The sequence below is a fragment of the Schistocerca serialis genome, chromosome 8 (assembly GCF_023864345.2).
Source record: "Schistocerca serialis cubense isolate TAMUIC-IGC-003099 chromosome 8, iqSchSeri2.2, whole genome shotgun sequence".
Taxonomy (NCBI): Eukaryota; Metazoa; Arthropoda; class Insecta; order Orthoptera; family Acrididae; genus Schistocerca; species Schistocerca serialis.
Window position 1 is genome coordinate 340,569,911 of NC_064645.1, and position 17,161 is coordinate 340,587,071.

Genomic DNA, 17,161 nt, shown 5'->3' on the forward strand with positions numbered 1-17,161 from the left:
CATAGGTCTCCAAATTGAAGACGGAGCGGGTAATTCGGCACGCATCTACTCCAATGCGTCAGAAACAGCAACTGAGTGAGCAGTGATGTTACTGACCTTCCTCGGCGCACCATGTCAATCACTGGCGACCTAGCCCATAGACATCCCCAGGGGAAGTATTTTCCACAAAATGCGTTAATATATGGAATACATGTGAGTTACAAATAACACTAACACAAGAAACACACACAGACACAATCCACACAAATCTCTGCAGTGTTCGGTCTACGCTGACAGGGCAAATTGGTTCTTACTCATTCTGTTTCCTGTCCAGTTCTCTTATGCGAATGGACAAAATAACTGCACACAACTCGTGTTTATATAGTGGAGTTATTTTCAGTTTCTTAAATGAGCATTTTCTGGGGATGTTAAGTGAGCTATTACATGAAATATATTCCTGCAACAATGACTGAGAAATGTTTAATTTGGGTGGTATCGTCAGTGACCTATGTGGTGGTGGTGGTGGTGGTGGTGGTGGTGGTGGTGGTGGTGAAGGGGAAGGGATTGGATTGATGACTGTAACACCTTGCTGCTATCTATTGTGACAGCGTGTTTTAAAGTCAAGTAATTGTGTCGTAGACAGTTTGCGGTGACTTAAAGAATGACCAGAAAGTTACTGCTCTTCTCTCGCCATTGTTACTAATAGATTGCTTCAATCTTTCGCATTCAGAAATTTTTTTCCACTTACCATAATCCAGTGTATCTTTCAAGGTGAGTGTGAATATATATGATAAATGGGCTGACCATGTAGACGTCTAGAACAGTAATCTGCTCTGCTGTGCTGTGCTGTGCTGTGCTGTGCTGTGCTGTGTTGCTTATCTTCAAATATTTTATTTTCTGTAGCACTTAGGAAACGTACTTGCGTTGTAGAACGGCTGGTGTGATGCATTGGATACCCTTATGCTGCGACAGGTATTCCAGACAGTGAAAGTGAAGACAGTTTAAATCGACATTGTCCAATACATATTCGCAGGATGTTACACTTGGGGCAGGCTCTTCATTGTTGTAGACAGTTGTTTCCAGCTGTGAAGCTGTGTTACATAACAACTCACTAAACTGAATATAACTCCGCGATATAAACACGTGCTGAGTGGAGTTATTTTGTCGACTGCCATAAGATAACTGGACAGGAAATGGGAGGTATAGTCTGTGAACTGAAAACGGAGCGGCACTCTTGATGCTGGAAGTTGTCTATCGTGGAAGAACACTACAGCTGCCATATAGAGTGACTAAGAACAGATTTCCCGTCTAGCAATATAGAGGTGCAGAGGTTTATGTAGATTCTGTCCATATGCGTTTCTTGTGTTAGTGTTAATGGTAACTCATATCTGTATTACATACATTGTTAACGAGTTTTGTGGAAAATAAACACACCTCTCTTGGCATTACTGTGCCCTGGTTCGCCAGTGATTTATAAGCCACGCTGTGAAGCGTCGGCATAACTTCGTGAGAATCCCAGCTGTTGCTTCTTGTGACGTAGTGGGGTAAATAGTGGGAAACAACCTGCTCGACATTGTTTGCAGACCTTTGAAGGAGAGAGAGCTGTATGAACTCAATCCGGCGACACTACTTCCTTCGCACTTTTATACCACACGTCCCATGTAACTCCTCCCCCCCCCCCCCCCCCCCCCCACCTTCACCCTGTAGAACTCCTCCTTCACCCTGTAGAACTCCTCCTTCACCCTGTAGAACTCCTCCTTCACCCTGTAGAACTCCTCCTTCACCCTGTAGAACTCCTCCTTCACCCTGTAGAACTCCTCCTTCACCCTGTAGAACTCCTCCTTCACCCTGTAGAACTCCTCCTTCACCCTGTAGAACTCCTCCTTCACCCTGTAGAACTCCTCCTTCACCCTGTAGAACTCCTCCTTCACCCTGTAGAACTCCTCCTTCACCCTGTAGAACTCCTCCTTCACCCTGTAGAACTCCTCCTTCACCCTGTAGAACTCCTCCTTCACCCTGTAGAACTCCTCCTTCACCCTGTAGAACTCCTCCTTCACCCTGTAGAACTCCTCCTTCACCCTGTAGAACTCCTCCTTCACCCTGTAGAACTCCTCCTTCACCCTGTAGAACTCCTCCTTCACCCTGTAGAACTCCTCCTTCACCCTGTAGAACTCCTCCTTCACCCTGTAGAACTCCCCCTTCACCCTGTAGAACTCCCCCTTCACCCTGTAGAACTCCCCCTTCACCCTGTAGAACTCCCCCTTCACCCTGTAGAACTCCCCCTTCACCCTGTAGAACTCCCCCTTCACCCTGTAGAACTCCCCCTTCACCCTGTAGAACTCCCCCTTCACCCTGTAGAACTCCCCCTTCACCCTGTAGAACTCCCCCTTCACCCTGTAGAACTCCCCCTTCACCCTGTAGAACTCCCCCTTCACCCTGTAGAACTCCCCCTTCACCCTGTAGAACTCCCCCTTCACCCTGTAGAACTCCCCCTTCACCCTGTAGAACTCCCCCTTCACCCTGTAGAACTCCCCCTTCACCCTGTAGAACTCCCCCTTCACCCTGTAGAACTCCCCCTTCACCCTGTAGAACTCCCCCTTCACCCTGTAGAACTCCCCCTTCACCCTGTAGAACTCCCCCTTCACCCTGTAGAACTCCCCCTTCACCCTGTAGAACTCCCCCTTCACCCTGTAGAACTCCCCCTTCACCCTGTAGAACTCCCCCTTCACCCTGTAGAACTCCCCCTTCACCCTGTAGAACTCCCCCTTCACCCTGTAGAACTCCCCCTTCACCCTGTAGAACTCCCCCTTCACCCTGTAGAACTCCCCCTTCACCCTGTAGAACTCCCCCTTCACCCTGTAGAACTCCCCCTTCACCCTGTAGAACTCCCCCTTCACCCTGTAGAACTCCCCCTTCACCCTGTAGAACTCCCCCTTCACCCTGTAGAACTCCCCCTTCACCCTGTAGAACTCCCCCTTCACCCTGTAGAACTCCCCCTTCACCCTGTAGAACTCCCCCTTCACCCTGTAGAACTCCCCCTTCACCCTGTAGAACTCCTGCTTCACTTCATTTAAAGATGAAACATTAATTTTATATCGTTAAAACAGTACTTTTACCAGTATATTTTTCCATTCCCTTCAACACACACTCAGTTCCAGAGAGGAATAAACAGGGTTTTTTTGGTGTAGGAAATTAATGTATTTCAGATGTTGTGCTGGGAAACATTTTCGCTAGAAGCCGCAGTTTGATGATTCAAGGAAAAACAGTGACATTCAAACCCCACCCCTCCCCAGCGCTCACAACCGGAAAGTCAGGAGTTTTAGTACGTTGTTCAGTACGCTCCATTCTAGAACTGGGCAAAAGTTTGCCATATCACGAGTTTTTCTCCGAATAGACCTGTTTTGGCCTTAGTTGACTGGGTTGTAACGCCGCTGCTCGACGGCGCTGCTCTCCTATAGTATTCAGCAGACATGTAGAATTTTGAAGCCAGGTTTCTGGTAAACCCTTGGGCTGCGCATCGTACTGGTCCATCATTTTTACCGTCTCACTATGTACTGTGCAATAGCCAAGCAAAACCGGTAACCCTTTGTGTATGTTTTTCTCTGGTAATCCTGCTGTCTTAACGATAAAGCAGCGACTGTTGAATGGGTGTTAGATGGTTAGAGCAGTGCGTCGCGCGCCTTCCGCCCCGCTGCGGCCAAGTAAAAAGCATCGCCGCCCAACAGGAGCGCGGGTGTCGCACAGTAACTACGTTAACGAGATAAAGTGGGGCCTTGCGCCGGAGGCAGCAATTACGTAGGCTTTTATACAGTCCCGCGGCCATTTGTCACAATGCTGCTCACGGTGGAGACGGGTCGTAAAATTTAACCAACCGTTATCGTTACCAGTTGAGTATGGAATGCCAACAGTAGCGCCACAGCCTGTTCGCTAAATACTTCAAAGAAACTAATAACGTGGTCTCTTTGTTAAGGGGAGAAGGTACCTTCAATCTTTGCATTGTTATTGACGGTTTTCAGTGTACGTTTTCTTACAATGTATTAACAGTAAAACACTCAAATATTTTGCAGCTGACAATTTGTGAATGCTATTCAAACTGATTTTTGAAAAATGTTTTAACAATAACTTCTTTGAGCAAATTCTTACAAGAAGTCGTATAATCCTAATAACATAGCTAGAAAGGTAAAAAAGACGTCTCTTTATTCGCGTGTGCTAAGCAATAGATTGTTAGAATTTCACTGCTCTGGAGTAAATGGTTTCAGAGGGCAGAAAAAACAAAAGGTGCTGGAAATGGAGTCGAGTTGTATTGCACTTGCAGTGTCTCCTACAGTACATTCCTGCTGTGCACTCATCACTCATATTCACAGATTTTTTCACTGCATTTGTCTTAAATTCCTCTGCCACTGATTTGGAAGGAGCTTGCAATAAAGAATAACATTTCCAAAATTTTGTAAGAGTGTTGGTAAATTCATGTTAGCACATAAAGTAATGCTTGCTGTTAAACCGCCGAACTTTGGAAATCGATTTCGGCATTCCTTTGCTCAAAAACAGTGTTACGTTATTATTTGAAGAAACAACTGAATAAATGGAAAACAACACTATAAACAAGTATCTGAATGCTCAAAGCAACGGAAAAAGTAGCCCTAGGCTTATGAATTCATAGACAAGTTTCAGAGCAACAATTGGCGTGCCTCTGAAAGCTGCCATTTAAACTGATATTTGGGGCCTTTGAATAATGATTTGGTTTAACCTACTTTCGTTTTCTCACAAAGCATACTTCCAACCATCACCAACAAAAAAAATCATATATTGTTTTCGAGATACCTTCTCACCTGAAGTATGTGCTGACAACCAAGTAACCAACTGTTCACATAATATATTTTAAAAAAAAAGGTTAAGTGCATACAAGACATCTAATCTTGGTATGATTAATAATTTATCATTTCCTTTTCAGTATCGAGGAGCATCGCAGTCCGTGTAACGCGCCAGGACCGATACGCCGCCGCCAGATTTAGGTGAGATAAATCATCAAAATGTAAACAATTAAGGCGTTCTGTCGATCTTCACTACAATAAGAAATGAGTACTGAATTACGGAAAACATCTGCTGCTCGTGGGCGGTGACTCTTGTCGACGTTATCAACAAAATCTGAAGCTCGGCTCTCGACCCTAGAGAGATCAGAAGCAGTAGGCAGCTGCTCTGCTGAGGCATTCGCCAGGCTCTAAACATCCTATGTTACGACTCTCCCTGGTGCTAGACATTCTTCCCTCTGTAACTGTCGTCGCCCGTAATCGGATTAACGGGGAACTGGGTGCGGGTGGAACTATCTCGTCCTTGTCTGTACTGACCCACGTACCGGCCAACCCCATATATTTTTACTTCTCCTTAAAACTATTCCTCGGCTCTGGCAGTGCCTCGTTTTTAGTTCCCCCTCCCCGCCCCCCTACACACACATTTTCACTATCGGACTGACTCCAGATCAACTACATTCTCACTGAGGGAGTGACCACCTCATGGTTTCCCCCTCATCCCCAAAACTTACCGAGAGCATTCGATGCTGTTACCTGTTCTCTCTTCTTAAACATGGCATTTATTTACGGGATATCCGTTCAGAGTCCTGGTTGGATAGAACCCTTTTTAGGACACCAATGTCATTCTGGATCACAGAACACAGTCTGTGAAATGTTACTGGATGTCCAGCAAGAAAAATTTGGCAAGACCATCTTCCACAAACATGGGATAGATCTTCTGCAAACCAATTGGCAACAGGATCTTTTGAAGGTGCTTAGTTATCAGTAACGGAACGAAACTATTAGAGGATGTGTTCATTCTGTTCCTTTGACGACAATGTAAAAAGTCACCAAACGAAAATATTCACATGCAAATTAGAACATCGTTTCTTAAACCGATTGCGATAAACAAACTACCCGGCCTATGTCTGCACCGCCGTTATTTCAATAACGAAAGATAAATTTTACTCATACCAGTAACACCATCTTGTGATCATTTGTACAAAACAGTGCAAGAGTAGTCCTGTTACTGGGCTCCTTCGGTAAGAGAAGTGCTTCGGAAAGAAAGGAGTCCGGGCTCGCGTCCCAGTAAGGCATATAGTTGCGGTCAGGAATTTCTAGACCAGCGTACACACACTCAGCTGCAGATAAAAAGATTCATTCTAGTTTGTGCTGCCTCCCAGGAATACTTATTATTTTTCCTCTCATATTCAGAATTAAAAGTTACGTGGAATAATCTACATCAGAAGTCGATTTGTGTTACGGCGTACCTTACGCACGGCCTCTACATCGTGCCTCTGCGTTCAGGAAACTCATTGGTCAGAGTATGGCGTCCGGCTGAGCTGGCGTAAACGGATACCAAGCGAGCAGCTACCGGAGCCTTCTTTGATAGCGGAAGCCGGCGGAAGTCTGACTCAGGGATGCGCCGCCCAACCAGTGCTTTTACTAGTGTAAGCGCATTTTCAGCGACAAGCGTGCGAAGCGTTGCCCAATGTAAGCAAGGGTGCTGTGGACGCTAAACTGCCGAGTCGTGTTTGTTTTGTAACTTCCTTTGACGTCTTAAAGAAAGCGCAGTAACTGTTGCTTTGTTCCGCTTCTACCAGTACCAACTGCCACTCCCCCCCCCCCCCCCCCCACCATCACCTTAGGTTCTTTGAAGAATCGAACTCTCATTTATAACACACCTTCAAACGTGTGATTGCAATACTTTACAGTATGTTAAACACATGACGTTAACTGTGTAAAACCTTTATGGTTTAAGACGCAGAACTCCAATTACGATACTTTTGTTAGTTTAAGATTATTCTGCGATAGTTTAATTATAAAATCAAAACAAGAAATATGACGTCATATCCACTGAACCATGTGATACAGTGATTTAATTGTGCGGCTGCATTCAGTAATATAGGTGGATACTGTCTGCAAAACGTGTTGCGAATAAAATTGGTAGTAAAAAGATGATACCTGGTCCTGAAGTTTGACTATATCAACCGTGGAAGTGTGGCAAGTGATTAGCATTCATCTCTCCATGTTGTGGGTGGTGCCAGCGAGAAAAAGTTTCGTGAAGGTTTGAAATTGTTTTTAAAGTATTTTGGAAGTCGCCAAGCGCTCTACCTTAGATACTGTAAGAATATGGCCTGGATAATTTGCGTGCCACGAGTTTCGCTGCCACAAACGTAGTTTCTAACTGTAATACTTGTCTTACGGTTTTAAAAACGTAATATTAAGTTATGCCTGTCAACGAATAGATTGACAGCATATAAAATTTTTAAATTCCGTCAGTAATTACATTAAGAAAAATTCAAAATCAAATTCTTGGTGTTCCTGGAAACAGGTGACCGTTTTAGCCAGTGTATTGATAGTCCTTCACCGCCATTCTGTGCTGAAGCGATAAAGATCATCCTAAGCAAGCAAGATATTTACACATTGCCTTCTTTACATCTCACGAAATAGTTGCGCATTTGTACATCACTTACAGCACATGTGTAATCCACAACCCACCGTACGTTGTGCCTCCGAGAGTACTTGTACTACTATCCCCCCTCCTCTCCCCCCCCCCCCCCCCAGAATCTTCCTTTCCCATTCGCAAATGGACAAATGGTACACGTGAAGGCACGTGGAGTAAATCACATTCTGTCGGAGTTACTCAAACCCTGGGAGGATATAGCATCCCAAAATTATTCGCCCTGGTACGCAAGATGAGACGAATCGAAAGTCTGAGTTAAAAATGTTAAAATACAAATTCCAAAGAAGGCAGGTGATAAAAGGTACAAATATTAACGAGCCACCGGTTGAACAGTTAATGCAGCATGGTGTTGTGAATTACTTACAGGAGGATTGGTAAACAGGAATAAGTGGAGGAAGCTGAGTTCGGGTTCTGCAGAAATTTCGGTACACGCGAGGTAATACATGCACTAAGAGTTAACCTAGACGCAGAGAAGGAGACCGGCATTAATAGCATTTGTTGATTTATAGACGACTTCTGACAACGGGGGCTGAAATACACTGTTCGACATTCTGAAGATAGCCGGGATAAAATGCAGGGAAAGAAGTAAAACTTTCAAAGAAACGAAATTGACCTGGAGGTGATACGGAAGCAGTGGTTGAGAAGGGAGTGAGACATGATTGTAGCCTATCCCCAATGTTATTCGATCTGTACATTGAGGAAACAGTAAAAGACCTCAAAGAAAAATTTGGAGTGGGAATTAGTTCGGGACAAAAAAATGAAAACTTCGAGATTTGCAGATAACATATTAAAATCGGAGGTAGCAAAGGGGTTCGGGAGATCAGCTCAACTTAATGGCCATTGTGTCGAAAAGAGCTTACAAAAAAGCATTTATGAAAAAAAGTTTATTAAAATAGAATGTAAATTCGAGTGTTCGGAATACTTTTCTTAAGATAAGTCTGGAATGTACCCTTCTTTGGAAGTGAAACGTGGACGATAAACGGTTGGGACAAGGCGAGAACAGGTGATTTTGAAATGGTGCTACAAGCGGAAGTTGTTGAGATACGAGGCGCACTGCTGGTAACCTTCTATACGCTCCATAAAGCGTGCATCAAAGCGTGGGCTGAAGTAAACGGGAGAAGTTACGTGGTTAAAAGGCGTCACAAGCGCGCGTCAGCATTTGCACGCACAGAGAAATAGGTCTCGTAGCGTCGAGAGCTAAAATGAAATCAGAGATTCTTGCTTTCGCTGCATTATAAGTAGTGGCAGTTAAAACGGAAAGAAGAAAACGGTCATTATGGATGAAAAGATGAATGAGCATTTTGGAGAAGGGCGAAGCTTGATATTTCTTAAAAAATGACACGTTTTCCAAACTATATCATTGGACGTAATATGAAATACCGAATTTCATTGTGTGTAAATAGATATTTTTCCTGTAATTAAAGTGGCGTGTTATTTAAGAAATCTATTTTAGCTGTGGACTAGCGACCCGCCCCGACTTCGCACTGGTCGCATTTGAGTACGATGGGACGTCAAAAAGTAAGTTATGGCGTCCCAGCTAAGATGAGTACACAAGAAGTGGCACATTGGCAGAAGAGAATACATGTTCTTGGTTTCCTCTAGTTCCGTTTTCTGCTGCGGTACGGATAGCACCTGCACCACACTGTGGAAGCCAAACGGCACAGCAGCTGGAAACTTACTTCAAAGTTGAAGCACGCGCGACATTGTGGTTCTTGTGGGCAAAACGTCTAAATTGTACATAGATTTACTGTCGAATTCTGGCGGTGTGTGGACCAACTGCAATGTCGCTCCTAGCCGTAGTGAGAAAAGACATCGATATCAACCACAGACGACAATGTCCAGTCAGTCGGCAAAACCATCATCTGTCGGTGAAGAAATGTTCTAACTGTTCAACGTTGTTACCAAAAAATCAAGAAAGGTGCTTGACCGATTTACCTCAAAACCTTATGCGGTACTCTAGCATACATGTGGACGGGCACGTGCCATTTATGTTTAAGACAATATATCGGTTTTCTTTTAAAACTGATGGCTAGAAAGAACGTGCTATGCAGTGAAAATGTGCCATTTAGTATTTTTTTTTTCTCGCATTTTGCTTTAGGAACGATAACAGTGCATTTATACCACTACTCTAATTTTATCTCCCTTGCATATTTACTTTCTCCTTATTAATAATCTTAAACTAAAATGATGTACAGAACTATATATTACTATGTTTTCCCCTCGTAGTCGGTTTAAACAGAAATCGGGAAAGTCATATTTATGCATTACCGGCTTATGATTAGAGCACTACTACGGAAGCAGACTACGCCTATGCGAAAACTGTCGTTCAAACCACTACCCTGACAGATCAAATAGCAGGACAGAGAGAGGGATAATATGCAATCCCATACATGTATAAAAGTGGCGCAGCATAACCGCGTTCGCTAGTAAATATGCACAAACATTCCTTCTTCCATCTGTCAAGCGCGTAGTTTGAAAACGAAGTCTGTCGAAAACCACACTTCTTCTACGTAAGCATGCTCACTGCCAGCACCACTTCCCTTAGAGGCCTTAATGGAAAGTCATTATTTGCTGTTCGTTTGATGCAGAGTATTTTAATTTTTAATTTCCTCCACTGATGTTGCGCCTCTACTTTGACGTCAACGAATTTCGTTAGTGTATCATGTGTGTAACTGATGTCAGTTTGTACTTCTGATGTCGAAAAGAGACATCTTCAATAGATACTGTTCAGTGAGAACACTGGAGCGGGTTGCCACAGTCTGCCTTCTTTTTCCTCTAAACTGCGTTGTTGGCACGCCGTGAAAGCCGTGAACTGAACAACTACAGACATCGTCTCCCTTCGAAAGCGCACACGTGAATTAAGCGCTTCGGATTCAACCTGCAGCGTTCGTGTATCATTGTAAACTCCTTTTTACGCATGCCTCCAGACTTGCGTTCGGTTCCGTGCATCATGTAGCAGCAGAGAAGGGGTAGCGAGTTCAAACTTTCTGCGCAACTCCAGGCAGAAGGAACGTGTAAATGGACAAATATATCAAGATTAACGGAGGCGACCTGGTGTTACGCGACTGAAGCTGTTATCCCTTATCACGTGTTAGCCACATCGGTGTGTACTTGCCTACAGGGGCGTCATTGCTAAAATCGATGTACGGTGTGTCTGCGGGTAGTTGCTATTGACTAGGGCACAGGATGTTTAGCACCTGGCGTTCTTGCTTCGATCCGTGACGTCTGAGCGGCGTCACTGACTGACAGTTGTGGTCGGCTGTTCCTCTCCTGTTGTTGCTCAGAGAGAGAAAGAGAGAGAGAGAGAGAGAGAGAGAGAGAGTGAGAGTGAAATATTTCAAAGGCATTTCGCAGCAAGCTCATCATCGCCTCCTCCTAAACCGAGAGTCTCTCTTGCGTGACTCAACAGCTCGCATTGGGTGCGCTTTACGTGCTAGCTAGTAAATCAACCGCCAATCATGCGGTGACGTCAGTGACTGATTATGGTGTCGGTGCAGTTCCAGTAGAAAGAGTATGCGAACGACAGTACATTCGCAGAAACTGTACAGCAAACGATGTGTTGCTGCTGTCGTTTCAATTATAGCGTTTCAGCGCGGAGTCTTAATAGGTATGCTTCGATAAATTTCTCCAGGTAAAATATAATTAAAATAGATTTTTAATGCTTTGCATATTATATGGTTATTTTGTAGAAGTGGAATGAAGAAAGCAAACAATAGTGGCTATGATAGCTTATCTGGAAGAAAATCTGGTAGCATTGGTTGTTGCAGTATTCAGTCTGAAGCCTAGTTTGAGCAGCTCTGCTTCCTGTGAAGTCTGTCCGAATAACTAGGGCAAACTACATCCATTTGAACCTCCTAACTAAATTCATCTCATAGTCTCTCTAAAATTTTTGCCTCCACACTTCCCTGCAGTATTATTCGTTGGTACCTCAGGATGTGCCCTGTCAACCGATCCTGTCTTTTGGGTAAGTTTTGTGATTATTTTTCCCCAAATGAATTCAGTAGCACCTCATTAATTACTGGATCCAATCTGACATTTTTCTATGACAGCATGTCTCAATCTTCTCTTCTTGTCGGAACTGTTTATCGTCCCTGTTTCAGTTCTGTACAAGGTTACACTCCAGACAAATACTTTCAGAAATGACTTCCTAACGCACATTTACATGACTGTTCGCTTATTTGTCTTTCAAGAAAATCTTGACATGCTCTTGCTATTCTACATCTTACATACTCCTTGTTTCTGCCATTCTCTATTACATTGCGCCCCAAATACCAAAAACTGTCGGAAATTTTCTAAGTTTTATTTAGTAACCCTAACTGCCTCAGTCACCTGTTTTGATTGGATTACGTTCCATACAGAGTTAGACGATTACATTCCTTTACCTTTGTTTCACTTTCGCTGATTTTTCGTTCTTAAAACCTCTAGAGATTCCGTTCAGTTGATCTTCGAATTGCTTTCCGTTTCTGATGGTATTAGTATCAGCGGCGAACTAATTACTTTTATTTGCAGAGCTTCAACTCCCTTCCTTAATATTCCTTACGTTAAGAATATACGTAGACAGATACATTTGCAGGGGTTTGAGTTGCAGAGGTTTCAGTGGGAGTGAGCAAAATTTTGAGGGTAGCAATCATAACTGCGGGTCAGGAAACCAAATGGCACGAATAGTGCATGTTGGTAAGTAAGGGAAGAATGTGCTGTACGTTTCTTTAAAGTCGGCACTGCCATTCTCATGTTACATGCCCCAAAACATTAGGGGTCTACTGTTTGTGATTTTCTTTTTAATTTCTGTCGTGTACACGCAACAGTTGTTGCAAACAGCAAATGTTGCAATGCTTTCGTAAATAATAGTGTTATGTAGGCATTTTAAGACTTCTTTCTGGTCTTACATGCATATTTGATCCACAATACGACGCAATTGCTTTCGATAATGTAACTTCCTTCTTAATGTACATTCCGAATAACCCAAAGACGAGTATATGATGTGAAAAGGCTGCTTTTGTAACCAAACATATTTTCTTGCTACAAACATTTTCTTCACATAACATGCACGAAAAAAAGCTTTTGTAGTTGGTTTGACAGGAAATCTAATGTCAGATTACGAAAATAACTCCTGCAGTAAAAGTAAACAGTGCAACAAAAATCATGTTAAAAAAAAATCGCTGGAACGAGTCCACTTACGAATGAAATTATTACTTCTGTTGAAACTATAATTAGAGCGATTAATGCTCATGTAAATGACGCTACCCACATCTTCTGATAAAAATGCTTCCACCAGAAGGTAATGTTTGGGTCAACTGACATGGCGGACGTTGGCCTCAAGTTGGTGACTTCATGAGAACTGCTCCTGTTACACAGACTACAGAGTAATCCAAAAGGGACGGACATCGGTAGATGTGATGTACATGTACAGACGGACGAAAGATCACAATTTCAGAAGCGCCAACATTCTGAATTAGTTGGAGGGACCTGCCAGTGATAGTCCAAACATTTTGTTACGGAGACGTCTGGTGACCTTGCTCTCCAGGCATGTACTCGACCACGAATATCAGTGACCGGGCAGAAATGTCTTCAGTGGTGAGTCCCGCTTCAAACTGAGCCCCGATGATCAGCGAAGATGTGTCTGGAGACGCCCCAGACAGCGCAGTGATACAAACCGAACCGTCGTTCGTAGACAGCCCGACTACCAGGAGAGATGGTTTGCGGTGACAACTTTTCGTCGTAGGACCCCTTTGGCTGTGATCCGCGGCACACTCATAGCACAGCTGTACGTTTCCGATTATCCACGGCACGTTTTGTTGCGTTTCGTGGGAAGCTTACATTTCAGCAAGATAATGCCGGCTCGTTTCTACTGCTTGTCTTCGTGCTTGCCAAACCCGATGTTGGCCAGAAAGGTCGCCGCATCTGTCCGCAATTAAGAATGCTTGGAGCATACGGACACAGCTCTCCATCATCTCAGGATTTTGACAATGTAATGCGTCAGCTGCATAGAATGTGCGAAGATATTCCACATGAAGACATCCACCAAGCCTATCAATCAGTGCCAAGCCGAATAACTACTTGCATAAGGGCCAGAGGTGACTTAATAAATTTGTGAAGAGCTTTATCTCGAATAAATCATACAATTTTTTCTGAAATTGTAATTATATGTTTTTCTTTAAATCACGTCTACAGATTTCCGTCCCATTCGTTATTTCCTTTCCACTTAGTGTACATGCATGGAAAGAAAGGGTCCTCTGCAGTTTGAGTGGCTCACCCGAAAGCAAAGTTTTTCCCCCGCTTGTTGTGACAAACTTTCGGTTTTATGTCCCACGACGCCAAGTCATTAACCATTTAGTGTTGTGTCCTCCAACGGTGTGCTATGGTACTGTGGCGCAGGGATTTCAGTCTCTACGTTACTACTGACACGTACCTGCAAATAAACAGAGTACAGTATTATCAAGCAACTTCATTTTTTTCGAGGTGGTAATTATAACTACCACTACACCTCGTATGCCATCATTGAGTCCTGCTAGCAGCGAATATGCAGTTTACGGACATTTGCGTTGGTATCTGTTCCACTTTGCACTTTATCTTTTCTTTGACGTCAGTGCAGGAGTAAGGCGTCAGAGGCGCTGTATTAGCATAATGCGACACAAATAATACATATGTCAACAGAAAGCTAGGGCGGATGCGAGGTTGCACCGTCCCACGGAGTGGGCGTCCGCGTGGGACCACGTACTGTGTGTACTGTGTAACGGACCAGCCGCCCACGATGCCGCCAGCGAGGCAGTTCTCGCCGAAGCAGATACGACGGCTTGTGTGACGTGCTGCGTACCAGAGCCTTGGGATGTTGTATTGTCCTTCGGCCTATAACAACTTAGGTTCTCGTTACTATCGAAAGTATAGTCGGAAGTCATATCAGACTAAATTTGTGACTATTAATTACTTGATATAGATGCGGCAGAATATCATGTTGGATGGAGAGTGATAGACAGATGCAAAAGGAACTTCGGGTGTGCCCCACCACCAGGGAAGTGTGTTGGAGCCCCTGTTGTTCGTGTTGCATATTAATGGCCTTTCACTAAATGAGTAACCTGATGCAGTGTCATCCGATCTCAGCTGCAGGTTGCCTATCTGTTTCCAGTCTGTTGTGCATTACAGAGAGGTTTGCTATTGCAATTTCATTGAGCACCTTCCGGGAAGAGTCGGACAGCTTCCCCCTGCATGCATCTAACAAAATGACCACGACGAGAAAATAAATTTAGAGCTGATATAAGGATTCCGACAACCATTCTTCCTAAGCACCATTCGTAGTGGAACAGGGAAGTACCAGGAGTACCCTCCGGCAAACACCATTAGGTGGCTTTCGCATTATGATGTAGATCGTATAGCTACAATATCAGTGAGTCGCAATTGGATCGGTAAATTCATACAAATACCTGGGTATTACACTTCATTAGGATATGAAATGGAACGATTACATACTCAGACGTAAGGAAAGCATGTGGCAGACTGCGATTCATTGATAGAATACTAGGGAAATGCGGTCTGTCTACGAAGGACATTGCTTACGAAACATTCGTGCGACACAGCGTAGAATATCGCCCAAGTGTATAGACACCCGTAACAAATAGGAATAACGGACAATCGTGTACATAGAAACGCAGGACGAATGCTCACAAGTTTTTTTGACATACGGAAGAGCGTTTCGGCGTAAATTAGCAGGGGCTTGTAGAAAAATCATGTGAAAATTGTTTGTTTCAAGAAGCAACTGCTAAAAATAAAGGAGTGTAGAACTAGATATTGGTGCTGTAGAACTAGATATTGGTGCTGTAGAACTAGATATTGGTGCTGTAGAACTAGATATTGGTGCTGTAGAACTAGATATTGGTGCTGTAGAACTAGATATTGGTGCTGTAGAACTAGATATTGGTGCTGTAGAACTAGATATTGGTGCTGTAGTGGTCGCGAAGGCAAAATCAGACTAATTTCAGCGTGGGGGTACGTCCATTATGTGAGCTCAAAATGAAGGAAGGGTCCGGCAATACCTCACAAATTTAAATGTGAGGGCTCATGGGAGCTATAAACGTCTTTTTAATTCAGATAACATACTTTATTATGACAACGTTCTGTTTTATGTAATTAACCCGAGCATAGTCATTATTAATGTGCCCACCAGTCTTTATGGCCTGTCTGAACTGAGCTGAATGCTTCACATGTGTGCAAGCTTGGGATTGCCCGATTTGAAACAGGTGCCGCACAAGCTTTGGATTTCATTTGGGTAGTTCCCTGCCGCGCCTGTCGAAATCACTGGGTGCCACTCTGTGAGCCAGGCGTGAAATTCCTCAATGCATGTAAAGCTGATGTCACTGTATTCTACTTGAATTTGTATCAAAACTTTTAAAATAGGTACGTTGAGTGGTTTGCTGACAAGTTGAAACACTCGTGCGAGTAAGAATTATCGATTATTGAAGGAAGCTAAACTGAAATTCCCAAATACGAATTCTCTTAGTTATTATATAAATCAAGAGATTGAAAGGCTGCGTAATCATACTGTTCATAAGAAGATACAAAGCTTTCATGCGCAAAGTAAATGTAGGTTCAGTGGCATTTAAGGAATACAATAACAAAATTTTTAGGGATCAATCAAAACAGATAAGACTATTTTCACCCAGGCTTTTTTGTCTGTCTGTCTGTCTGTCTGTCTGTCTGTCCGTCCGTCCGTCCATCCAAATACTACTTAGACTTGGCACGTCTAAAATAGAGGGTTCTTAATCACGTGTTAAAACACTGTAGATTACGAATTGAGCATGGATTTTCTGTCGTGTTTTAATCAGTTTTTAAAAGGAATAAAAAAATTTCATTTGTTTGGATTTTTACCCTACTGCTGTGCAAACCTCAACGTCAGGAGAAAGAGGTATTGGTCCCACCATATTTCACCAAAGGGAGAGGGGGTACCAATTTCAAAGGAAACCTCTCACGCAATTAACGTACTTACTGTAACTGACGTCCCCTAAGACTAGAAGCCCTGTAGTAACTGGTACTCTCGGAAGTTTCATTCGCCATGCACTTCAATGTTTTGCAGACACTGTATGGACTTCTTATGATAGGTTCGATCAACACGCCAGTATTACGGAAATGATCTGTGAACTCAAATGGGACTCCCAGAGGAAAGACTACTTTCTTTTTGCGAAATAGTATTGAGAAACTTCAGAGAACAGTGAATTGTGGCTGACTGCAGAACGATTATAGTAACGTCAACACACTTTTCGTGAAGGAGCATGAAGGAAAGGTGGGGCTCACACAGAGGCAGAGTGTAGATTTTCCCTGGTTCCGTTTGGTAGGGGAACAGGAAAGGGAATGACCAGTAACGGTACAAGGTACCCGCCGCTCTGCAACGTGTGGTGGCTTGAGGAGTGTGTACACTACCTGAGCAGAAATATCCGGATACCATATTGGAGGATATTACTATGTCTCCGCACTTCGCCTTCATGACGGCTTTAACTCTGTTGGGGACACTTTCAGTGAGGTGTCTGAAAGGGTGCGGAGGCACAGTAGGCAGGTGTTCCTCAAGAGCCGAAACCAGAAGAGATTCTGACGTCAGACGTTCGCTTCGGGAACAAAGTCGACGTTGTACCTGCTACCGAAAGTGCTTCGTTGGGTTCAGGTCGAGAATGTTACTTTCGGCAAACCAATGCCTCACAGTGCTATTTTGACTGGGTGCGTCATG

General features: G+C 43.7%; 1 protein-coding gene across 4 annotated transcripts in view; it reads left to right on the top strand.

The window, feature by feature from the left end:
- Positions 1-17,161, top strand: part of LOC126416746 (multidrug resistance-associated protein 1) — a 407,893-nt gene that overhangs the window by 93,609 nt on the left and 297,123 nt on the right. For all 4 annotated transcript variants that reach the window (XM_050084584.1, XM_050084585.1, XM_050084582.1 and 1 more), the window contains exon 2: positions 4,931-4,991. The gene's annotated coding sequence lies outside the window, so the exon portion shown is untranslated. The remainder of the gene's footprint in view (positions 1-4,930; positions 4,992-17,161) is intronic.